Source organism: Mirounga leonina, unplaced genomic scaffold (genome assembly GCF_011800145.1).
Source record: "Mirounga leonina isolate KUSES-001 unplaced genomic scaffold, KU_Mleo_1.0 Mir_115, whole genome shotgun sequence".
In the NCBI taxonomy this organism is placed as follows: Eukaryota; Metazoa; Chordata; class Mammalia; order Carnivora; family Phocidae; genus Mirounga; species Mirounga leonina.
This window is the reverse complement of record NW_023270268.1, coordinates 19,317,832-19,343,374: the sequence shown is the minus strand read 5'-3', so window position 1 is coordinate 19,343,374 and position 25,543 is coordinate 19,317,832. Positions and strand designations below refer to the sequence as shown.

Here is a 25,543-nt window from a genome sequence, read left to right as displayed (position 1 = left end):
TGAAAAAAAAAGGGTAGAGAAACTTATATAAGGCCAAAAAACCTTTAAAACAAATACTGTAAAAAGAGACAAGGGTATTACATAATGATAAAGGGATCAATCCAATAAGAACATATAATGTAAATATGCACCCAACTTAGGAACACCTTAAATATATAGAACAAATTCTTAACAGACATAAAAGGAGAAATTGGCAGTAAAACAATAATAGTAGGTGACGTTAACACCCAACTTACATGAATGAATAGAACATCCAGACAGAAAATCAATAAGGAAACAATTGCTTTGGATGACACATTTGACCAGGTGGATTTAATAGATATGTACAGAACATTCCACCCAAATACAGCAGAATACACATTCTTTTCAAGTGCACATGGAACATTCTCTAGGATAGATCAGATGTTAGGCCACAAAACAGGTACTGATAAATTTAAGAAGACTGAAATCCTATCAAGCATCTTTTCTAATGGCAACGGTATGAAAATAGAAATCAGTTACAAGAAAAAAAAACGAAAAAATACAAACACATGGAGACTAAACAACATGCTACTAAAGAGCTGGTAGGCCAACAAAGAAATCAAAGAGGAAATAAAAAAATACCTGGAGGCAAATGAAGACGGAAACACAGCAGTTCAAAAAACCTTTGGGATGCAGCAAAAACTGTTTTAAGTTTATAGTGATACAGGCCTCAAGATACATGAACCCCTATGTTTATTGCAGCATTATTTCAATAACCAAGATGTGGGAACAACGTGTTTATCGATAGATGAATAGATAATGAAAAAGTGGTATATATATATAATAGAATATTACTCAGCCTTAAAAAAAGAGGAAATCTTGCCTTTTCTGACAACATGGATAGACCTCGAGTGTATTATGCTAAGTGAAGTGTGTCAGAGAAAAATACCATATGATTTCACATATATGTGTGAAATTTAAAAAACAAATTAAGAAAAAGAAACAGATCATAAAAACAAAACATTGGTGTTTGCCAGAGGGGAGACCTGTGGGGGGCATCGGTGAAATAGGTAAAGGAGATTAAGAGATACAAATTTGTAGTTATATACTCAAGTCCCTGGTTTGAAAAGTACAGCATAGAGAATAAAGTCAATAATGTAATAATTTTGTATGGTGACAGATGGTAACTATACTTATTGTGCATTTTGTAATGTATATAGGTGTCAAATCACTGTTGTAGCCTGAAACTAATACAATAATGTATGTTAACTATATTTCATTAAAAGAAAAAGTTGGGGGCGCCTGGGTGGCTCAGTGGTTAAGCGTCTGTCTTAGGCTCAGGTCATGATCCCAGAGTCCTGGGATTGAGCCCCGCATGGGGCTACCTGCTTGGCGGGAAGCCTGCTTCTCTCTCTCCCACTCCCCCTGCTTGTGCTGTGTTTCTCTCTGTGAAGTAAATAAATAAAATCTTAAAAAAAAAAAAAAGAAAAAAAGGTTGATGACTTCATGCAAGTCATGTACCTACTACATTTATTTTTTGTTAAGGGAATTTACCGCTCTTAAATTTTTTTTGTTTAAAGATTTTATTTATTTGAGTGCGTGAGTGCGTGAGTGTGTGAGCGGGGGATGGGGGAGTGGTGGGGAGCAGAGGGAGAGGGAGAGAATCTCCAGCAGACTCTGCTGATCAGGGAGCCCGACACGGGGCTCCATCCCAAGACCCCAAGATAAAGACATGAGCTGAAACCAGGAGTCTGGAGCTCAACCAACTAAGCCATCCAGGCATCCCTCTTAAATTTATTCTCTTAAATAGGTAATAGTAAATTATTTGTGAAGTGATTAATTATTAACTTAATTTAGCATTAACATAGATAAACCATAAAATCCACATAGTGGAAAATTGAACAACATGGGAGATTAGGGATGCCAACCCCCCATGCAGTTGAAAATCTATGTAATTTTTGACTTCCCCAAAACTACTGATATCCTTTTGTTGACTGGAAGCCTTACCAGTAACATAGTCAAGTAATACATGTTTTGTTTGTTATATGTATTCTATACTGTATTCTTGGAATAAAGGAAGCTAGAGAAAAATGTTATTAAGTAAATCATAAGGAAGAGAAAATACATTTACAGTACTGCACTGTATTTACTGGAAAAAAAAAATCCATGTTATAAGTGGACCTGCACAGTTCAAATCTGTGTCAGCTAAGGTCAATATATGAAAACAGTATTCTACATGTTTTCCATTATCTCTCTGGACTATTTATATATTAGAAGGTACAACTTTCCCAAAATACATAGGATAGGGTTACCAGTAATTATTTGCCATACCCATACATTTATAGGTAAAAGCTGTAACCATTAAAGTGAAATAAAGCCTGTGCTGCCAACCTCACTACTCAGATTAATTTCCACAGCTGTCATTTTAACAATGTTTTTGTAGGTTTTCAAATGCAAATTATATTGACAGGTACTCTGCATAAATGTGCTATAATCCAAGGGGGCACATGTATTATGTTTTTGACTGTAGTAGGCCTTTTGGCCTGATTGACTGTTTCTCTGCAACAAAATAAAATTATAATTACTCAAGCTGGAAAAGAGGAATAAAGCTTGTTTGCTTTTCACTAGGCAATATTTTGGTTGTTAAATCTATAAGTTGTATAGACATAGTATATTTTTCTGTTGAAGAGTTGATGACTGACAAAAAACCCCAAACTACCAAGGTATCATTATAATAAAAGTGGTTGTGTTGTGCCTGTGAATTATTATATAGCAGTGTTATGGTGTGAATTGTAATAAATTATTCAGTAATGCTTCTTTCCACAGTATAGAACTCTGTAACAGATCTGAGGACTATGACTTAGGAAAATGAATAACACAGTATTATCCAGCTTGCTACTCTGCAGGTTATGTATGTAAAAAAAGAATTTGTATGATTTAACCATGGACATTAAAATTGGGTTTGCCAACAAAACCAGATTTTCTTAAACATTATGATTTATATTCTCCTAATAGAAAGAAACAGACCAATTCTGCACCATTGTCTTCTCCTTCATCATAGAGTATTATTTCACTTTTGTATCTATATTGATTGGCTGAATAGCCTATGAAGAGACTAGTAAAATTACAGTAATGGATAGTATTTTTTACAATTTACCTCTCAATAAGGAATATTTAAGAAACATTTATTGAATGCTTAAAGAGAAAGGTTCTGTGGAGGCATGCAGAGATGACATATTCCTTACCCATGAGTTAGAGGGTTAAATATAAAAGAAAAATAAAACCAGGAGTAAAAAGATTTTGGGGATGCCTTATAGAAGTGATAGAAGAAATTGCAAAGAAAAAACAAGTAATTTGACTAGATAAAATTGCAAACTACAGTGCTTAAAAAAGTGTGTATTGGTGGAGAGGGAGGAAAAAATACTCCCAAGGGGGCAAACAACAACTCGAAAATGTATTCACAGTAAACGAGACAGGCAGTGGATGACAAACCAGTAAGAAAACCATGATGACTGTGTTAGGTAATTGGCATACATAGTACAAAAACAGGGTTCACAAAGGAAATAGGTTTAGTAACTAGGCATATGGAAATGTTTAAACTTGCTAGGAATCTAGGAAAGGTGATTTTAAACAAGAAGGAATCATGCACAGTGCTGATGAAACGATGTTGCAGGAGGACGAAAGATACAGCTCCCATTGAAGCGTCTTGTCGGCACTGTGCTTCAGTAGCAGTAGAAGTGTTGGCCATAACCTTTAATTCAGTAATTTAACACAAGTGGCTCTAGCTTATGGAAAATAATTAAAAGTAAAGACTAATACATGTAACAGTGAAAATATGAATGTAGACAATATTCTGTGAAGAGAAATAGTTGAATTATGGTTAATCCTTTCATTGGATGGTTATGTATCCTATAAAAATAAGTGGACAATGTATATAGAAATATGAAGAGATGTATATAAAAAGAGTAAGCTATATTATATGTAATATATGATTATAAGCTTATAAAATATAAATATTAAAAATTTGAGGGGCACCTGGGTGGCTCAGTCGATAAAGCGCCTGACTTCAGCTCCAGTCATGTTCTCAGGGTCCTGGGATCCAGCCCCGCATTGGGCTCCGTGCTTGGCGGGGAATCTGCTTCTCCCTCTTCCTCCTCCCTCCCCAACCCCAATGCGCACCTTCTCTTTCTCTCAAATAAATAAAATCTTTAAAAAATTTGAAAAGAAAAAAATTATAATCCTTGTATTAGAGTAATGAGGTTATAGATAGGTTCCTTTCCTCTTTTCTGGTCTCTTTGAAATAGTGTTGTACTAATTTTAAAATTTAAATGCAGAATGCATTTTTTTTTTTAAGATTTTATTTATTTATTTGACAGAGACACAATGAGAAAGGAAACACAAGCACGGGGAGTGGGGGATAGGGAGAAGCAGGCTTCCCGCTGAGCAGGGAGCCCGAAGCGGGGCTCCATCCCAGGACGCTGGGACCATGACTTGAGCCAAAGGCAGACACTTAACGACTGAGCCACCCAGATGCCTCTAGCAGGTATGTTTTTAAGATTTTGTTCTCAAGAAAGTGCCAGTCTGGTGGGATAGAACTAAATAAAAAGTAATATTTAATTGTCATGAGAAGAGAGACATAAACAAATGCTTTGGAAGGACTCTTGAAGTTCAGTTTACTACATAGTGTGTTTTTATAAAGTCACGTGAACCTTAAAAGTTACTGTTTCTTTTTTTTAAGTTATTGTTTCTTAATGAAATAAGCTGATTTTTAAAGACACTGGAAAGTATTTATGAATTTAGAACTGTCAAGATGCTGTTCTGTTTGGGGCACCTGGGTGGCTCAGTCGTTAAGCATCTGCCTTCAGCTCTGGTCATGATCCCAGGGTCCTGGGATCGAGCCCCACATCAGGCTCCCTACTCTGCAGGAAGCCTGCTTCTCACTCTCCCACTCCCCCTGCTTGTGTTCCCTCTCTCGCTGTCTCTCTCTCTGTCAAATAAAATCTTTAAAAAAAAAAAAAAAAGGATGCTGTTCTGTTTATTCACATTTTGATTGTAGAACCATTACTTTACATTTTATACTATTATGCTATGGAATGGTTAGCTAGGCATTTATTTTAAATACATTCATGGAGTGCTTATAAAATTTTCTGGAGGGGGGAGGGGAGACAGGTAATGAATGAAGATGAGTAATTGGTCCAAGGGACCTTTGTTTTAGTTGAGGACACTCATCTTTGCCTGTGATTAGATCCTGATATGAGTTGCATTTTATTAAACACTTCAACTGATGTTTACATCAAGAATGACTTGAAATTGTGGGGAAGAGAGGTAATTTTGATGGAAGCAAGCTGGGCAGACATTACAGAAGTTGTGACAGGTTGCTGAGTCTTGAAGGATGATAAAAGGTCATGAAATAAGCAGTGTTTTTTCAGGTGGGGGGCTTTGAAGGCAACAGAGGATCTATGAAGTAAATAATAGGAAGATGAAACAAGATTCCATATAATAGGGAATAGCATGAGCAGAGTCACAGAGATAATAATCCTGGATTTAGGGAATATCTGGTTGCCCTGTGTTTCTAGAGGTATAAGTAAGTGTATGTTTGTGGGGGTACTGATATAGGAGTCCCAGTAGCCAGTGTTTGAGATGCTAGTCTGTGCTGGTTAATGCAAGTGACTAGGGATGCATAAATCAGAGAGCCTCTATTCTCAAGAAACATATGGTCCAGGGACACCTGGGTAGCTCAGTCAGTTAAATGACTGCCTTCAGCTCAGGTCATGATCCTGGAGTCCCAGGATCGAGTCCCACATCAGGCTCCCTACTCAGCAGGGAGTCTGCTTCTCCCTCTGACCCTCCCTCCTCTTCTGCTCTCTCACTTTCTCTCAAATAAATAAATAAAATCTTAAAAAAAAAAATGTGGTCCAGTGTGGGGAGTAATGATTAACTAAAATCTAGTATATTGGCTTAAATTTATACTTGACCTCATTTAAAATTCCTGTTCACAGGGCACCTGGGTGGCTTAGTTGGTTAAGCAGTCGACTCTTGATTTCGGCTCAGGTTGTGATCCTAGGGTCGTGAGATCCAGCCCCTGCACCGGGCCTGGGTGTGGACCTTGCTTGACTGCCTGGGATTCTTTTCCCCTTCCTCTGATTCAAGACATTATGTTGTTCTAAAGGATATCATAGGCTGTTATGAGATTACATAGGATTGAAGGGGAGTGTTTGATCCTGGCTGGAAAGGAATGACCAGGGAGAATTTGCTCTAGGAGGCTGTATGTGACCTGGGTTTTGAAGGGTAAGTGGAAATTAGAGGAGAGAATGGGAGTAAGAAAAAGAGCAGTTTGAAAAGGCAAGGTATAGCCAGATTATTCTCTAAGTAGTTTTACAAAGTCTTAAAGGGAGTTAGTGACTCTGTTAGTTTCTTTCAGACATTTTTTCTTAGGCCTCATGATGTGTCAGTAAATAAATGACAATTTTTTTTCTTCAAGATTGATTTATTTATTTATTTTAGAGAGAGAACACAAGTGGGCGGAGGGGCAGAGGGCGAGGAAGAGAGAGAAACCTCAAGCAGACTCCTCGCTGAGCGTGGAGCCAGACATGGGGCCTGATCCAGGACCCCAAGATCATGACCTGAGCTGAAATCAAGAGTCAGTTGCCCAACCAATCGAGCCACCCAGGTGCCCCTAAATGGTCATGTTTAAAAGAAATTTGTTAATGAAAAGGATAAGCCAGCACTGCCTAAGTGGTTTATGATTTCATATAACTTGGCCACCGTCAACACATCTTATTTAAAAACAATTTGTTGTGAGATAGTGAAGGACAATTTAAGGGGTAGGTTTTATTTCTACTTCAAAATAGTGCAATTTAGGGGCGCCTGGGTGGCTCAGTCGTTAAGCGTCTGCCTTCGGCTCGGGTCATGATCCCGGGGTCCTGGGATCGAGCCCCGCATTGGGCTCCCTGCTCGGCGGGAAGCCTGCTTCTCCCTCTCCCACTCCCCCTGCTTGTGTTCCCTCTCTCGCTGTGTCTCTCTCTGTCAAATAAATAAAATCTTTAAAAAAAAAAAATAGTGCAATTTAAAAGAGGTAAAATGTAGAGGTTTACTATTTATTAAGGATACACTATATGAACAGAAAGCAAAAGTTCAAGGATTTAGTGAGACAGCTAAAGGGAATTGAGAAAGAGAGGTACAGAAAGAGTTAAAATAGGGAGAAATGGCATTCCCAGATAACTGACACTGGTCTGGTGGGAAGTGGTTATAGGTTTAAGCGCTTTCCTTTTTTCTGTTTTACAAAAGTATGAGCTTCTGAACATGTTACTTTTGATCAGATTTAGTGTCTTCATCTTGAGTTTTAGCAGACTTAGCTTAATTTAAACTATTTTATTGTTGGATAAGTTTCCCAGTAGCTGGGAATGAAATACAGCACTCAGCTTCTGAGAGAATTTATTAGTAAACTTGCTTCCCCACACAAGCCTTTGAAGTTAATTCAGGAAACAGTACTGTTAGAAAAGCCAACGATGCTGCCCTTCATAAGCCTCTGTGGCAGCTGTGGGGATCATTCTGTTTGCCTGCTCTTTAGAAATAAAGTTGGCATGTGAGTCTTGGCCCCATAATTTTTCTTTTGTTCTTATAAAGTTCTCATTACAAAGTTCTTTTTAGTATACACATGTTTTTATGTATATGGGAAAGTCTTCACTGAAGTTAGTATTGTATTTATACAATCATATTTCTGATGAAAATAATTTTTTAGCTATTTGTATATCTAGGTAAGATATTGATACTGCTGTGTCATATTGACTGGGGATTTAGATTACTGTTTTTTTATTACTATTTTTGTAAAATATTTTATTTATTTATTTGGGAGAGAGCGAGAGAGCGCACATGAGTGGGGTTGGGGGAAGGCAGAGGGAGAGGAAGAAGTAGACTCCTGGCTGAGCTGGGAGCCCGATGCGGGGCTCTATCCCAGGACCCCGGGATCATGACCTGAGCCGAAGGCAGACTGAGCCACCCAGGCACCCCTGCTTCCTGTTTTTATTATTTTATCTTAAAGGATATTCCATAACAAGCTGTGTGTGCGTGCACATGCATGTGCATGTTTATTAGTAATGTAAACTAAATACATTTCTGTGTTTTAATCTCAAACTATATTCCTGTGGGTGTGTTACTTTATCAAGAGCATTTTAATTCTTAGTTCTAAATTATAAAAAGGGAGAATAGTGTGATTTGTTGAGGTTATGTTAGTTTCTTTGAAAGCAGTTAATAAAGTCCCTTTGAAATTATTAGGTTATATAAATTCTTCTTTATAATACTGAATTAGGTCAGTAGCATTGCTGCATTTTTTGTCTGAGTTTTTTCTGTATTTTAATGCAGTGCATTAGATATTGCTTTGATATTTAGTTGTTTCCCTAGGAGCTTTATCTATGTTCTACGGCACACATATACTCTCACCCACACAGAAAGTCACTTTCTTCTTATTACTGTCCATTTCTGTTGTTTTCCCAGAGGTTGCCAGAGTGGCATCTGGTCTAGCTTGAGTAATATGCAGGCTATTTTAGTTCCTCCTACCCATCTGTATTGTTTGATAGAACATCAGGCATTTAAAAAAGAATAGAAGTCTATTTATTTGGGTGTTGCGAGTCAAGAAGGAAGTGGCACCAACTTAGTCATTTCCCTGTTTTCCCATGTCAGGTCTTGGGGTAGGGAGCATTTATGGAACACGTATTCCTTTCCTCTAGATGGATGTGGCTTATGGGAGTAACTCTTTTCATAACTCCTGAACCATGGCTCCTCTGTGTGGGTCTCCATCTTTCAGGAAAGGCCAAGCCAGAGCTGTAATGGTCTCAGGTTGTCATCTAAATGGGATAGATGTAATGACAATGACAGCACATGGCTCAGGCTAAGATCTTTCTTGGTGATCTTCTCCTACCCAGCACTTCTCCATCAGAGCTGGACTAGCCCTTTACTGGGCCCATGTTTCCAAATGAGACCATGAGCTGACCTTTTATTTTTACATTTCTGTCTAAGAGCCAGTCTCATGAGTGAAGATCTGCAACAGAATAACTCTCCTGTGTTTGCTTCACTGCTTTATCTTACTTAAGGGAAGAAAAGTTTAATATATTAGGACTTTCTTCTGGCTCTTTTTTTCTTTTCATGGTACATTTGAAGCCAAAAAATATCCAATATCTAGTCTTAGACATGTCAACATCACTTTCATCTCTTTTTTAATTTGAACAAATACAGAAGTATTTTGTGGAAAAATTTATAGTATACAGATTGACATTTGCTTTATCTTTCTGTATCTTCCAGGATTATAAAGTTAATAATTAGAAAGGTATCTCCTATACTTGGTATAATTCCTTATGTTACATAGTTTTGCTTTTCTTCATTTAGTTCTGCTTCTTTCATCTGTTCAGCCATTGCCATTAAAAAGAATTCTCTTCATGGGCGCCTGGGTGGCTCAGTTGGTTAAGCGACTGCCTTCGGCTCAGGTCATGATGCTGGAGTCCTCGGATCGAGTCCCAAATCGGGCTCCTTGCTCAGCGGGGGGTCTGCTTCTCCCTCTGACCCTCCCCCCTCTCATGTGCTATCTCTCTCTCATTCTCTCTCAAATAAATAAATAAAATCTTTAAAAAAAAAAAAAGAATTCTCTTCCTGGGAGAAATGAGTATTAGAAATGGATTTAAAAAGAAAAGGTTAATGAGAAGAGATGACAGTACATATATAACCATGTGATTGCTCTGTAAAGTATGAATTAATTATATTGATAATGGAAGCTAAGCCTAGCACAGCAATGGGATTGGAATGCTAGCAGGATGGAGTGGCAACTGCATGTGCATGATTAGAGCATGTAATTGAACATACTGAAGATAAGACTAAGAACTTCTATTTTATTGGAAAGGTAAGAGGCAAAACAGTAGATGCTTCACAAGGGGAGAAAGGTGGTGACTAGTACATGTTTTTGGTATGACACAAAGGAAGAGATGTCACCAGCAGTTTAGTGTAGAATATAAGAGGGTGGAAATGATTTTGATATAAGTAGGTTGGTAGTGATAATAAAAGTAGAAAAACAACTTAAACGTGTATGTAGCAGTTGACTAATGGCCTACTGAAAAGTCACCTTAAGGTACTGCTTTTGAATGGGCTGCTTTTAAGTAGTTTGCCTTTCTGTATTACTTTTATTAATAACAACAGTAAGATGAGCTACCAAGGGGCACCTGGGTGGCTCAGTTGGTTAAACGGCTGCCTTCAGCTCAGGTCATGATCCCAGGGTCCTGGGATCGAGTCCCGCGTTGGGCTCCCTGCTGCATGGGAAGCCTGCTTCTCCCTTTCCCACTCCCCCTGCTTGTGTTCCCTCTCTCACTGTGTCTCTCTCTGTCAAATAAATAAATAAAATCTTAAAAAAAAAAAAAAGATGAGCTACCAAAAATCAGATCATTACATTGATTATAATAAACATGTTTCTTTTGGTAGTGATCTTCTGAGTCTAACCTCAAGAAAGGAAAAGGTAGGGGCGCCTAGGTGGCTCAGTCAGTTAAGCTTCTGACTCTTGATTTTGGCTCAGGTCATGATCTCAGGGTTGTGATTTTGAGCCCCACTTTGAGCTCTGTGTTGGGTGTGGAGCCTGCTTAAGGTTCTCTCCCTCTCCCTCTCCCCCTCACCATCCTGCCCTCTCTAAAAAAAAGGAAGGAAAAAGTATTTGTCATAATGTTTTGACTTGTGTGAAATAAAAGACTTTTTCTAAAACACAGAGAAAACCCTTGGCAGTTAAGTTGCATTTTTATATAAGTAAAATCTATTTTTAATTTTTTTGTATATGTAATATTTTTTTTAATACACCAATTTTTTTTTTTAAGATTTTATTTATTTGACAGAGAGAGACACAGCGAGAGAGGGAACACAAGCAGGGGGAGTAGGAGAGGGAGAAGCAGACTTCCCACCGAGCAGGGAGCCCAATGTGGGACTCGATCCCAGGATCCTGAGATGATGACCTGAGTCGAAGGCAGACGTTTAAAGACTGAGCCACCCAGGTCCCCAAAACTACACCTATTTTTTAGAGCAGTTTTAGGTCCCCAGAAAAATTGAGCAGAAGGTATGGATTGCCCATAAAACTCCTCACACATATGCATACTCTCCCCCATTATCAAACATCCCCCACCAGAGTGTTAGTTTGTTACAATTGATGAACCTATGTTGACATATCACTATCGCTCAGAGTCCATAGTTTAGATGAGGGTTCACTCTTGGTGGTATACCTTCTCTGCGTTTGGAAAATTTATGACATGTATCCACCATTATATCGTATGGAGTAGTTTCACTGCCATAAAAAATCATCTGTGTTCTGTCTATTTAGCTCTCCCTTCCCCCAACCCCTCATCTTTTTACTGTCTCCATAGTTTTGCCTTTTCCAGAATGTCATATAGTTGGAATCATACAGTATGTAGCCTTTTCAGGTGGGCTTCTTTCGCTTGGTAATATGCCCTTAAAGTTCCTCCATGTCTTTTCAGGGCTTGATAGCTCATTTGTCTTTAACATTGAGTAATATTTTATTGTCTGGATATGCTACAATTTATTTATCCATCCACCTACTGAAGGATATCTTGGTTACTTCCAAGTTTTGGGGTAAAGCTGTTGTAAACATCTGTGTGCAGGTTTTTCTGTGGACATAAGGTTTCAATTCCTTTGGCTAAATGCCAAGCAGTATGACTGCTGGATTCTATAGTAAGAGTATAATTTGCAAGAAACTGCCAAACTGTCTTCCAGGGTGGCTATACCATTTTGCACTCCTACCAGCAATGTAGAAGAGTTCCTATTGCTCTACCTTCTCACTGGGATTTGGTTTGTTGATTTTGGCTCTTCTTATAGGTGGGTAATGGTACCTCATTGTTTTAATTTGCATTTCCCTGATTACATACGTACGATATGGAGCATCTTTATTTTTTTTAAGGATTTATTTATTTGAGAGAGAGAGAGAGAGAGCATGCAGTGGGGGGGCGGGCAGAGGAAGAGGGAGAGAGAATCTTTTTTTTTTTTTAAAGATTTTATTTATTTATTTGAGACAGAGAATGAGAGAGACATAGAGCACATGAGAGGGGGGAGGGTCAGAGGGAGAAGCAGGCTTCCCGCTGAGCAGGGAGCCCTATGCGGGACTCGATCCCGGGACTCCAGGATCATGACCTGAGCCGAAGGCAGTCGTTTAACCAACTGAGCCACCCAGGTGCCCGAGGGAGAGAGAATCTTAAGCAGACTCCACGCAGAGCTCGGAGCCTGACGTGGGGCTCAATCCTACAACCCTGAGATCAGGACCTGAGCTGAAATGAAGAGTTGGACACTCAACTGACTGAGCCACCCAGGTGCCCAAGCATTTTTTCATATGCTTATTTGCCATATGTGTATCTTTCTAGTGAGGTATCTCTTAAGGTTTTTGGGCCATTTTTTTTTTCATACCCATATTACAGTTAACTTATTATACCAGCAAAAATATATAAAATATTTTATCAAATATTTGATTAATGACTAAGTATTTTTTGAGTGGACACAGTAGTCATTTAGCATGTTCTTGTTCATAAAACAGCATTTCACTTTGCTTTTTTTTTTTTTTTTACAGGAGCAATATATTTTTTTTTTGTTTCAAGTTTTTTTTTTTTTTAATTTTTTTTTTTAAGATTTTATTTATTTATTTGCGAGAGAGAATGAGAGACAGAGAGCACGAGAGGGAGGAGGGTCAGAGGGAGAAGCAGACTCCTCGCTGAGCAGGGAGCCTGATGCGGGACTCGATCCTGGGACTCCAGGATCATGACCTGAGCCAAAGGCAGTCGCTTAACCGACTGAGCCACCCAGGCGCCCCTGTTTCAAGTTTTTATTCTAGTTAGTTAACATATGCTGTAATACTGGTTTCAGGAGTAGAATTTAGTGACTCATCACTTACATATAACACCCAGTGCTCATCACTAGTGCCCTCCTTAATCCCCATCACCCATTTAGCCTATCCCCTACCCACCTCCCTCCAATAACCCTTAGTTTGTTCTCTATAGTTAAGAGTCTCTTATGGTTTGCCTCCCTCTCTTTTTTTCCCCTCTTCCCCTGTGTTCATCTGTTTTGTTTCTTAAATTACACATGAGTGAAATCACGTGGTATTTGTCTTTCTCACTGACTTGTTTCACTTAGCACAGTATACTCTAGCTCCATCCATTTTACTGCAAATGGCAAGATTTATTCTTTTTGTTCGCTTTGTAATATTCCATGTGTGTGCACACGTGTGTGTATATATGTATATACCAGATCTTCTTTATCCCTTCATCATTCGATGGACAGTTGGGCTCTTTCCATAACTTGGCTATTGTTGATAATGCTGCTGTAAACATTGGGGTGCATGTGGCCTTTCAAATCAGTATTTTTGTATCCTTTGGGTAAATAGTAGTACAATTGCTGGGTCATAGGGTAGTTCTATTTTTAACTTTTTTTTAAAGATTTTATTCATTTATTTATTTGAGAGAAAGAAAAAGAGAGAGCACACATGCACAAGCAGGGGGCATGGCAGAGGGAGAGGGAGAAAGGTCTCCTTGCTGAGCAGGGAGCCCCACATGGGGCTCCATCCAGGACCCTGAGAGCATGACCTGAGCTGAAGGCAGATGCTTAACTGACTGAGCCACCCAGGCGCTCCTCTATTTTTAACTTTTTGAGGAACCTCCATACTGTTTGCCAGAGTGGCTGCATCAGTTTGCATTTCCTCCAATAGTGTAAGATGGTTCTCCTCTCTCTACATCCTTGCCAACATCTGTTGTTTCCTGTGTTGTTAATTTTAGCCATTCTGACAGGTGTCAGGTGATATCTAATTGTGGTTTTGATTTGTATTTCCCTGGCAATGAGGAAGGTTGAGCATCTTTTCATGTGTCTCTTGGCCATCTGTATGTCTTCTTTGGAAAAATGTCTATTCATGTCTTCTGCCCATTTCTTAATTGTTTTTTGAGTGTTGAGTTTGATAAGTCCTTTATAGATTTTGGGTACTAACCCTTTATAGGATATGTCATTTGCGAATATCTTCTCCCATTCAGTGGGCTTTTAGTTTTGTTTATTGTTTCCTTTGCTGTGTAGAAGCTTTTTATAGTGATGAAGTTCCAATAGTTCATTTTTGCTTTTGCTTCCCTTGCCTCCGGTGATGTTTCTAGTAAGAAGTTGCTATGGCCAGTGTCAAAGAGGTTGCTGTCTATGTTCTCCTCCAGGATTTTGATGGTTTCCTGTCTGACATTGAGGTCTTTCATCCATTTTGAATTTATTATTGTGTATGGTGTAAGAAAATGGTCCAGTTTCATTCTTTTGCATGTTGCTTTTCAGTTTTCCCAACACCATTTGTGGAAGAGACTGTCTTTTTCCATTGGATATTGTTTCCTGCTTTGTTGAAGATTAGTTGACCATATAGTTGTGGGCCCATTTCTGGCCCATTTCTTAATTCAGTTGTTTATTTTCTTATTGTTGAGTTTAAAGCATTCTTTTATATTTTGGATAGCAGTCTTTATCACATGTATCTTTTACAAATATTTTCTCCCAATCTGTGGCTTGTCTTTTCAGTCTTGACAGTGTCTTTTGTGGAGCAGAAAGTTTTAATTTTAAGGAAATCCTGCTTATCAGTTCTTTTTTTCATAGATCATACCTTGGTGTTGTATCTAAAAAAATCAGTAATCCCAAGGTCATTTAGATTTGCTCCTATGTTGTCTTCTAGGAATTTTGTAGTTTTGCATTTTTACATTTGGATCTGTGTTCCATCTTGAGTTAATTTTTGAAAAGTTCGTAAGGTTTGTATCTAGATTCGTCGTCGTTGTTGTTTTGCATGTGGATGTCAGTTACTTAAGCACCATTTGTTGAAAAACTACCTTTGTTCCATTGTATTACCTTTGTTCCTTCATCAGAGATCAGGTTGATTCTGTGGGGGTATTTCTGGGCTTTCTATTCTGTTCCATTGATTTGTCTGTCTCACCAGTATTGCACTGTCTTGATTATTGTAGCTTTATAATAAGTCTTGAAGTTGGGTAGTCCTTAAATTTTTTTCTTATCCTCAATGTTGTGTTGGCTCTTCTGGGTCTTTTCCCTCTCCTTGTAAACTTTAGAATCAAGAACTAACATCTTGACAATATTGAATCTTCCTATCCATGGATATAGAATATATCTCCAGGTCTTTAATTCTTTGATTCCTTTCATCAGAGTTTTTTTCAGTTTTCCTCATATAGAGCTTGTACATGTTTTGTTAGATTTATAACTAAGTATTTCATTTTGGGGGTGTTCCTAATGTAAATGGGATTGTATTTTTCATTTCAAATTTCACTTGTTCATTACTGGTATATAGGAAGGCAGTTAACTTTTGTGTGTTGACCTTGTATCATACAACCTTGCTATAATTGCTTATTAGTTTCAGGAATGTTTTTGTTGATTTTTTTAGATTTTTCAGAAGACAATCATGTCATCTGAAATGTTGAGTTTTTTGTTTGTTTTTAGGGAACAAGTGAATTTTTATTGAGGACAGTATAGAGTAGGTGGAGGAAAGCCTTCATGACACACTGCATGAATCATTGCAGTGTCATCTCTTCCCATTGAGGATGTTGCCCCCTCCCTGTTTTCTCTGCAGAGTATCTTGGGCCCACAGATTACCTGAGGCTGCACTTCTCTCTTCTACCCCCTTGCAGGGCTCAGGTGCTGGGTACCTCTTCTCCCTAGTTTACTACCTGCCTGTCTCATACTTAAAACTCTCCTCCCTTTTTAAAATTAATTAATAAATTAAGTTCTATTGCAGGTATAAATAACATACAATGTTATATTAGTTTCAGGTGTACAGCATAATGATTTGATACTTGAATCTTTTTTTTTAATCTGTGTTTTTAAATTGCAGTGGAAAAGAAGTCACAAAAAGTGACTTTAGGTTATGGGAAATGTATGCAACAGGGACATGAAATTACCAACCAGTATCTCTGTGGGATTTCTTGAGTAACTACAGAAGAGCTGCAGAAGGGCCATCCCCTCTCTCCTAAAATAGACAAGACAGCCTTTCCGTGTCTCTTGGGCACTTCTACATCACTCCTTCCTCGTGACCCTTGGAAGTGTGTGTGTGTGTGTGTATAAAGTTATTTAAGTTATTTGGGGGGACATAGTTCCATAAGATGCTAGGGTTTATTCCCTTTTATCTGAGTATCTGCTGAAAATGTTGCATTTTTGTTACCATATTATTTCTTCTCATAAAAAACAGTATTTAAAAAAATCAAATACAGCAATTTTTCTTAGAGTTGAATTCAGTGACCAGAGCCTACATTGCATGTGTATATGTTAACATGTAGAAAGATTGCTTTAGGGGTGCCTGTGTATATGTTAACATGTAGAAAGATTGCTTTAGGGGCGCCTGGGTGGCTCAGTCGGTTAAGGGTCTGCCTTCAGCTCAGGTCATGATCCCAGGGTCCTGGGATCGAGCCCCGCATCGGGCTCCCTGCTCAGCAGGAAACCTGCTTCTCCCTCTCTCACTCCCCCTGCTTGTGTTCCCTCTCTTGCTGTGTCTCTTTCTGTCAAATAAATAAATAAAATCTTAAAAAAAAAAAAAAGAGGGGCGCCTGGGTGGCTCAGTCGTTAAGCGTCTGCCTTCAGCTCAGGTCATGATCCCAGAGTCCTAGGATCGAGCCCCGCATCAGGCTCCCCGCTCAGCAGGAAGCCTGCTTCTCCCTCTCCCATTCCCCCTGCTTGTGTTCCCTCTCTCGCTGTGTCACTCTCTCTCTGTCAAATAAATAAAATCTTTAATAAAAAAAGAAAAAAGAAAGATTGCTTTATAATCGCGTCTACTGTTTGGAAATTGTTTGCATGATTTAACATACTCAAAGATCTTTATGGTGTTTCATTTCCTTAAGTGAAAGATTTCTGTAGAAGATTTCAGGGTGGAAGGGGTCTGCAGAACCTTCCCACTTTATAAACAAAAGAAATTCACTCATTTTCCTTACTAAGAGTTATGGGCAGAAAATACATGAAATTAGATTAATAACTGCAAAATCTAACTTAAATTCATTAAATAGAATAGTTGGTCTGGAATTCTCTTTTCGCACAGAAGTACTCTGTGTGTAGACTTCTCTTTATAGAAGCAAGTTGTGAAAAGGATGGGAGAACCAGAACCTAAGAGGACCTGAGGTTGAAGGGGGATTTTGTTTAATGTCTTTATCAAAAGCAATTTACTTTCTCACAAAAGTAAATATCTTTAAAAAAAAATGAAATTTTATTCTTTCTTTTGTGTCATTGAAAGTAGTATATTAGTGTTAAATTTCCCTTTTTTAATTTGTCACAGTGTTGTCCTAGATATGTGTGTAACATTGCAGGGTTAAAAATTAGCGATCTGGGGGGTAGTGGGTCAGTTGGGCATCCAGCTCTTGGTTTCAGCTTAGGTCGTGATCTCGGGTTCGTGGGATTGAGCCCCTTGTTGGGCTTCTTGCTCAGTGCAGAATCTGCTTGAGATTCTCTCTCCCACTCCCTCTGCCTTTCCCATTCATGAGCGTGCTCTCTCTCTCTCTCAAATAAATAAATAAATAAATAATTCTTTTAAAATATTATTGATCTGTATGTCTTCGAAAGCATCTGACTTACAAAGGAGATTTTTAATATATTAGGTTTTTTTTGGAGTTATTGTACATATGGTAAGCATGATGGATATATTATTCAATTTAAAAACACCATTTATTATATACATTTACAATACTTTTTTTTTTTTTAAAGATTTTATTTATTTATTTGACAGAGAGAGATATAGCGAGAGAGGGAACACAAGCTGGGGGAGAGGGAGAGGGAGAAGCAGGCCTCCCGCCGAGCAGGGAGCCCGATACGGAACTCGATCCCAGGACCCTGGGATCTGACCTGAGCTGAAGGCAGACGCTTAACGACTGAGCCACCCAGGCGCCCCAATACTTTTTTTTTTTTAGAATGGAGAGCTGTTGTAAATTATAAGCCTATATCAAATTGTACTTGAATTATTTTCAGTGCCAAGAATATTTCAGGATTGTTTTAATTAAAAAAATTAAATAAATCAGAAAACATAAAATTTAAAATGTGAAAAATGAGTTCTTTAATCCTATTATGTATAAAAACATTTTTTTAAAAGTAAGAACATAATCTCCTATGTAATAAATCCCTATAATTCAGTGGAATATTTGGTATTTTAGTAAGCAGTGCAAGGGTATGGTAGAATTCAAGACCTTAGAAATTAGTTTGAAAGTCCTTATTAAAGTATGATAGTCTGTATTAGAGAGGCAAGACTGTTTGGAATGCTTTGGTATTCGAAAAACCTTTTACCTATGTAGAAGTTAAGGCAAACCACCAAGACTGCATAATGTTTAAATCTTACTTAAGTCTTAAATTTTGGTACAAAAGTCTTTAGCTTCAGAAGACATAAAACTCTTGGAATTGTGCTAGCTTGCTTTCTAAATGTACGAAGGAAAATAACTTTCTGATGAGGAAAAGCTAGTGTAACGTTGGTGATACAAAACTGATAAGTACCTCCTGGACTCCTGTCTTTACCTTCTGTAATGAGGATGAGAGAAGGAACTATTAACCTTTAGCTGAGAGGTAGGTGGAGGTATGTTCTTAGCTGAGGAAAAACATGGGATACAGCAGTTTATTAATTCTATATTTAATAAACCCCTTGAGACATTGGGACGGCTGGGAGATTTTGACATCTTAATTGAGTTAGGTGAGCAAGCAACCATGGGTTTCTTTTATTTATTTATATCTTTTTGTCAGGTATTAGCTGTAAAGTCTGATATCTGTATGTGAGAGCCATATGGAAAGATACTATGTTTAACCATTTACATAAAGTTCTTGTGTGCGGCTAGGTTGTACTTCTTAACTAATTAAATGAGTTAACTTTTTGAATAGAATTTGTGAAGAACATCTGCTAATAGCAATGGTTTCAGCTTTGGCAAAATTGATATTTAGTTTTGACAGTAATAGACTAACAGATTCAGCTGCTTCTTGAGTGCCTTTTTGGAACAAGATAATAGGGTTATGTCAGCATAGTGGAGGATGCTTTTCTTTGTTTTTTATTACTATAGTTGGGGAAGGGTCTCTCATTTAAGAGGTATAATTTGTGATACGTTTTTTAAAAAAAGGATGGTTGGAACATAACTGTCTTTAATTTCAAGGAGCATAATTGCTTTACTAAAAGAACATTTTGGTCATTTTGATATTTATAGTATTTTTGGTAAGACTTAAAAGGAATATTAAAAGACTTTTTATTATAGAGCTTGGTTCATAGATAGTTTATATCTTGGACTCAGTGTAAGATTTTATAAAAATATATACACCACAAAAGTCATAGTGTTCTTACCCTTTTTTATTAGTGTAAAATTTTGGTGAAGCTGCAGGTTAGTGGTGCCTTAGAATAGATAGCCCTAAGCCTCCCTGGGTTTTTGTTTTATTTTGTTTTGTTTTTAAAGTTTCTAGAATGGATGGTCCAGACTACAGTGTATTTGTACTCCGTCTCATTCCACAGAGGATTTATGGATTTATGGTGACTACTACTGCTACTACTAATAGTATTAAGTGCACGCTTACTCTGAGCTAGGCATGTGATCTTGTCTAATTCTTAGCACAAGTCGTATGATGTATATACTGCTTTTATCTGTGTTTGCACTTGAGAAAATGATGCTTAGGAGGAGTTAAATAACTTGCCAAAATTTAACATTCTGGGAGATGGGGCTAGAATGCAAATCTAAGAGATCTAACATTTGCTCCCAATCTCTATAGGGGGAAATGCAAACCAGAATTAAATGTCCAAACTAGGAAGAAAGAAACAGTGGATGTTCATGTCTTTAGGTCCCACAGCTGTTATGACTGGATCATGAATTTGACTCTAAATATAACAAAAGAGAAAAAAAGTAGAGGTGAGTGAAATTTGTATGTGAGGATACCACATGAAACCCTTTTTTAGGACTTAATTCTCAAATAGAGTCCCTCTGTGGGAGCCTCAAAAAGAGTCTTTTTGGAAAATGTTGGGAATGGTTTCTTCAGTAACATTCCCTATAATATATGTAGTGATAGGTTTAATAGGACGGCTTCTTTTTGATCTCACAATGAAACTCAAGGCCATAGGGGTGCCTGGGTGGCTCATTCAGTTAAGCGTCTGCCTTTGGCTCAGGTCATAATCCCAGGGTCCTGGGATCGAGTCCTGTATCGGGCTTCCTGCTCAGTGGGGAGTCTGCTTCTCCCTCTCCCTCTGCTTCCCCCCCCGCCTCCCGCTGTGCTCTCTCTCTCTCTCTCAAATAAATAAATAAAATCTAAAAAAAAAAAAAAAAAAAGAAACTCAAGGCCATAATGTTAAAGCATGATTTGATAAGAAGAGTTATGTGAGATACCATGATTGTATGGACCAAGCATGCATGGTTTGGTATGATCCACATATAAAATCTGGAGTACTGAGAGGGATGGAATGATGGTCTGTACATTTGCCAGTCAATCCTGAGCTTCGTATATACTTCAGAAATCAAATGAACGCATGGTAGAGTTAATGTCTTTGTCCTGAAAATTGAGAAGTATAGACAGGGGATATAGTGACAGTTCATGATATTGAGCTCACAGTTGAATGGGTAATTTTCCCAGGCTACAGGACTATTATAGAAGCCAAGAAAGTAAATTTTCAGTAAGAAGATATTTTTCAGTCTTGTGAAATACAGCAGAGAGATGGATGCCATGTTATATAAGGATTAAAAAGTGCCCATTGCATTTCAGAGACAGGTCTTGGGTATCTTAGCAGGTACAGCATCAGTGGAGTGTTGCAGAGTAGAAATCCCATTGTAATGGGTTCAGGATTGAGTGCAAGATGAGGAAGGGGCAACTTTGTATGTAGACTTACCTTGTAGTTGAAGGTGTATTGGGAAGAAGGAGAGAACCAGAATCTTGGGGCCCCAGTGTTGAAGGAGGAGTTTTGTTGAAGGACCTAAAGAGGCTTGAGATTGTATGCTAAGGATGACGAACCAAGGGAGATGGAAAAATTGAAGATAAAAAGCAGAATGATGGGGTGCCTGGGTGGCTCAGTCGGTTAAGCATCTGTCTTCGGCTCAGGTCATGATTCCAGAGTCCTGGGATCGAGGCCCGCATTGGACTCCCTGTTCAGTGGAGAGTCTGCTACTTTCTCAGCCTCTGCCTCTGTTCCTGCTTGTGTGCCCCCCCCCCCAATAAATAAGTACATAGAAAAACAGAATGAGGATTAATATTGCAAGGTGCTTGTGATTGGGGGTTGGAATTCAGGTCATTGAAGGTGGCAAATGGATCAGTTCTACTGAGCTCAGCTCTGCTGAGAAGTAAGAGTACCCATCTCATTCTACATCCCTGCCCTCCCCAAGTCATACAGAGAAGTACAGACATGGATAAAGGGGTTTAGTCTAGAAAAGGTGGATGAAATCAGGATATGAATCAAGATCGGGGCTTCTGGGTGGCTCAGTTGGTTGAACATCTGGCTCTTGATTTCGGCACAGGTCATGATCTCATGCTCAGTGGGGAGTCTGCTTAAGGATTTCTCTCCCTCTCCCCCTTCTCTTGCGTGCATGCTCTCTCTCTCTCAGGTAAATATGTCTTTAAAAAAAAAAAAAAAAAAAGGACATGCATGACTCAACTGAAGAGGTGACTGAGACCAGCAGCAGTTCTCTCCTAAACTTTGAAAATGAGAGCTGTCGTGGGAGCTGTAAATAAGGGGACCTGGGTGTGGAACATGGATTAAGTGGACAGAGAAACCAAGAAGCCCAGCAAAAATAAAAATGTATTCCATTTTGCCACTTCTTCCAGTAGATGATTTTGTTTTTGTGTACCTAGTGGCTCCTTCTACCCCCGGGACTTTCTCACCCAGGAAGGAACACGTGTGGTGGAGGCAACAGGGATCTGGATAGTAAGGAAGCTGGATTTGCACGTCTCGTATAGGAAGTTTGTTTTAGGTGGACATTTGAAACCCACTTACAGTTAGCATGTAGAGTTAAAGGCTGAAGACCGAAGGCCTTAGGAACTGTGTTTGCTGTTGGGACACGTTCAAATAAAGAAAAGTAGATGACACTCAGTGACCGAACTGTATTTATTGGCCTGGAAAGGCACATGGCCTACTCAGATCAGTTCTCACCATCCAAAAGGAGCAGATTTCAGGGCTGAGTCAAGGGCAAGGGAGAAAAAGGAAGATGCTTTTCTGTCAGGTAAAGGGCTGGTTAAGAAAATGTCATCTACTTTGGGCACCAGAGAACAGCTTTTAGTTGCTACTGCAGCAGGAGCAGCAACAGCTGGATAGATTGTGCTGGAGCTTTTGTCGGCAGAGAGCAGAAAGCCCATGGTGGTGGAAGCAGTAGTTGAGAGAAATCGTGGAGAAAGGAAAATAATGTGCAGCTTACGTAATGTGGTAAAAGGCCTGGTAGAAAAGGGGAGAAATTGTTTTATTCTATTTATAAGTAACCAACATGTTTTCCAAGGCCTGAGCAGCTCTGAATCAAGAAATAGGAGTCACAGTAACATTAGGAACTAGGAATTTCTTGAAAGTCTTGGTGTGAGCTTCTCTTTTTAACTGGGAACTGCAGAAATGCCTAGTCCAAGTGCAGACCTTGAGTGGCTCATGCATTTATTCTCTGGCTACTATCCCAGCAGCCATGGGCCAGAGAGGTCCCTACTTTTGGGGCCCTTGACTTGTGGTCAAGAATCCTTTCCTTTTTGCCATTTTTATTTCAGTGGACGATTTTGTTTCTTTTATCTAGAGGGCTCCCCCGACCACAAGGTCATCCAGGGAGTGAGGATCAGGAATCCTCTTCTGCTGCCACCCTCAGTCTACTGTGGTAGGATTGCCTTTGGGTGCAGGGCATGTGCTGGAATGGCGGATTTGTGTAAATAGGACTTAGCTGCGCTTGTCTCTTGCTGTCTCTGTACTTCTTTCAACAAGAGCCCCATGGGCTTGGGTTACTCCGCACCTACAGGAGGAACCTGAAACCAAGGCGTGGGAGTCATGGGAACCACTCAATCTGGTTTGCAAACACATTGGGGGCTTAACCCACCTTTCTGCAGGGCTGATTCTGTTTTCCTCCTAGACAAGATTTTGTGTGGTTCAGGTATTCTGGCCCCCAGGAACTGTGGAGTGCATACAGATATGCAGAGAGGACAGGCTCTGATACAAGTACCAACCCAGTATTTTTGTCTTTTGAGCTTTTCCTCGCTATGCCTTGGCAAAAGAAATAAGGAGGAAATGGTTTGAGTGAACACATCATTACTGGCTTCTGATAGCTCTAGCTCTCTCTGTCGGAAAGTTATTTGTGTGGATATTTGTTACTAGTTATAATGCTTAGTAACAGTTTCAGGAACTCATTTAATAGTTTCTCCTAGGTGTGCAGTTGTTTTTCTCGAGCAGATTTGGTTTTTAATCACACATCCTGGATTAAGAATGATAGTTATCTAACATTTATGAAATTATCCTGACAACTGAATTTATACTCCATTTGTTAACAGGCTGTTGCTAATTCGATCTATTTGCATCTTCTCTAACCTGTGAGCAATTTGGAGGGAACCAGATTTATTTTATTCATTCCTCTATTCCTTGTGCTTACCATGTAGTAGGCGTGCAAAAGTAGAGATAATAGCAATAATGAAGGGAAACATGGACCTTGAGTTCCTGGAGCTTGTATTCTGATGGGTCTTCAAAGGATATTGAATGTGAGTATATTGGAGTGTGTGTGTGGAGTGGGAAAGTTTTGAAATGGGTGTGATGTATTAGGGTTCTCCTGAGAAACAGAACCAACAGGATGTATTTATGGAGAGAGAAAGAGATTTATTATAAGGGATTGTCTCATGTGATTATGGAGGCTCAGAAGTCCCAAGATACGCGCTATACACACTGGAGATCCAGGAGAGCCGATGATGTGGTTCCAATCTGAGTCCAGAGGCCTAAGAATCATGAGAGCTGATGGCAGGTGGTTCAGTCCAAAAGCTGACAAACTTAAGACTCAAGAAAAGCTGATGTTTCAGTTTGAGTTGACTGGGAACCCAAAGTTGGCAAGAAAAGACTGATGTCTTGGCTCAAGTGCTCAGACATGAGGACTTCCCTCTTATTCCAGGGAAGGCCAGCCGTTTTGTTCTATTTGGACCTTGAACTGATTGGTTGAGGGCCACCCACATTATGGAGGGCAATGTGCTTTACTCAGTCTTTGATGCAAATGTTAATTTCATTCAGAAACACCGCGAGACACGCTCAGAGTACTGTTTGACCAGATGTCAGGTAACCTCTCCCCACCAGCCTAGTCAAGCTGTGACACATAAAATTAACTATCAAAGATAGATAATACAACAATTTTATAATATAAATATCAGTATAATAATTTTAAAGCATCATGGAATAAGTGACTGAACTTTTAAAATTGTTGAATTAGGAATCATTCTCCCACTTTTCCAGGACTATTTTCATTTGAAGTTGATGTAGTATATGTTATTTAAAAATTACTCAGATGTTAACAGATTTGACTCTTCTTAGTAATTGAATCATTCTTGTGCAGAAACCCTTTGCTGCAATGCAAAAAAAAAAAAGGTGCTATTGGTAAAAGAAGGGGTGTCAAATATATAGTACAGGACTGTTGTTTTAAAAATTATTTTTTTAAAAGTATAGTAGTAGCAAATTGCTATGCTGCTGTATTATCTCTTCCTGTATCTGGTGCTGATTTCTGATCATTCTGGATTATGTTTAAAACCAAAGGCAGTCTGTGAATACAAAAAATTAGTATTTTGTATTTAAGTTATAAAAACTCTTTGTTGAGAAAATACCTAGATTCATAAAGAATGATTTTTCACTGTCCACATAGTTCCTTATCTGTATGTTCTATCATTTATCCTTTATTACTAGAATTCTTTACTTTTTAAATTGATGCACTAAATTTTTTTAAATTTTATTTTATTATGTTATGTTAATCACCATACATTACATCATTAGTTTTTGGTGCAGTGTTCCATGATTCATTGTTTGCATAAAACACCCAGTGCTCCATTCAATATGTGTCCTCTTTATTTATTTTTTTTTATTTATTTATTTTTTAAATACATTCTTTTTTTTTTTTTAATTTTATTTATTTATTCATGAGAGACAGAGAGAGAGAGAGAGAGAGGCAGAGGGAGAAGCAGGCTCCCAAAGAGCAGGGAGCCCGATGCGGGACTCGATCCCAGGACCCTGAGATCATGACCTGAGCCGAAGGCAGACGCTTAACCATCTGAGCCACCCAGGCGCCCAATATGTGTCCTCTTTAATACCCATCACCTGGCTAACCCATCCCCCCAACCCCCTCCCCTCTAGAACCCTCAGTTTGTTTCTCAGAGTCCATAGTCTCTCATGGTTTGTCTCCCCCTCCGATTCCCCCCCTTCATTTTTCCCTTCCTACTATCTTTTTTTTTTTTTTAATATAGAATGTATTATTTGTTTCAGAGGTACAGGTCTGTGATTCATCAGTCTTACACAATTCACAGCACTCACCATAGCACATACCCTCCCCAATGTCTATCACCCAGTCACCCCATCCCTCCCACCCCCCACCACTTCAGCAACCCTCAGTTTGTTTCCTGAGATTAAGAATTCCTCATATCA

General features: G+C 38.8%; 1 protein-coding gene and 1 long non-coding RNA gene across 2 annotated transcripts in view; both read left to right on the top strand.

The window, feature by feature from the left end:
* UBE2E2 (ubiquitin conjugating enzyme E2 E2) overlaps positions 1-25,543 on the top strand; it is a 373,227-nt gene that overhangs the window by 50,331 nt on the left and 297,353 nt on the right. The window lies entirely within an intron of this gene.
* Positions 10,983-23,621, top strand: LOC118003083. Its single transcript, XR_004677265.1, has 2 exons — positions 10,983-11,814; positions 19,708-23,621. It is a non-coding gene; the product is annotated as an uncharacterized LOC118003083 (long non-coding RNA).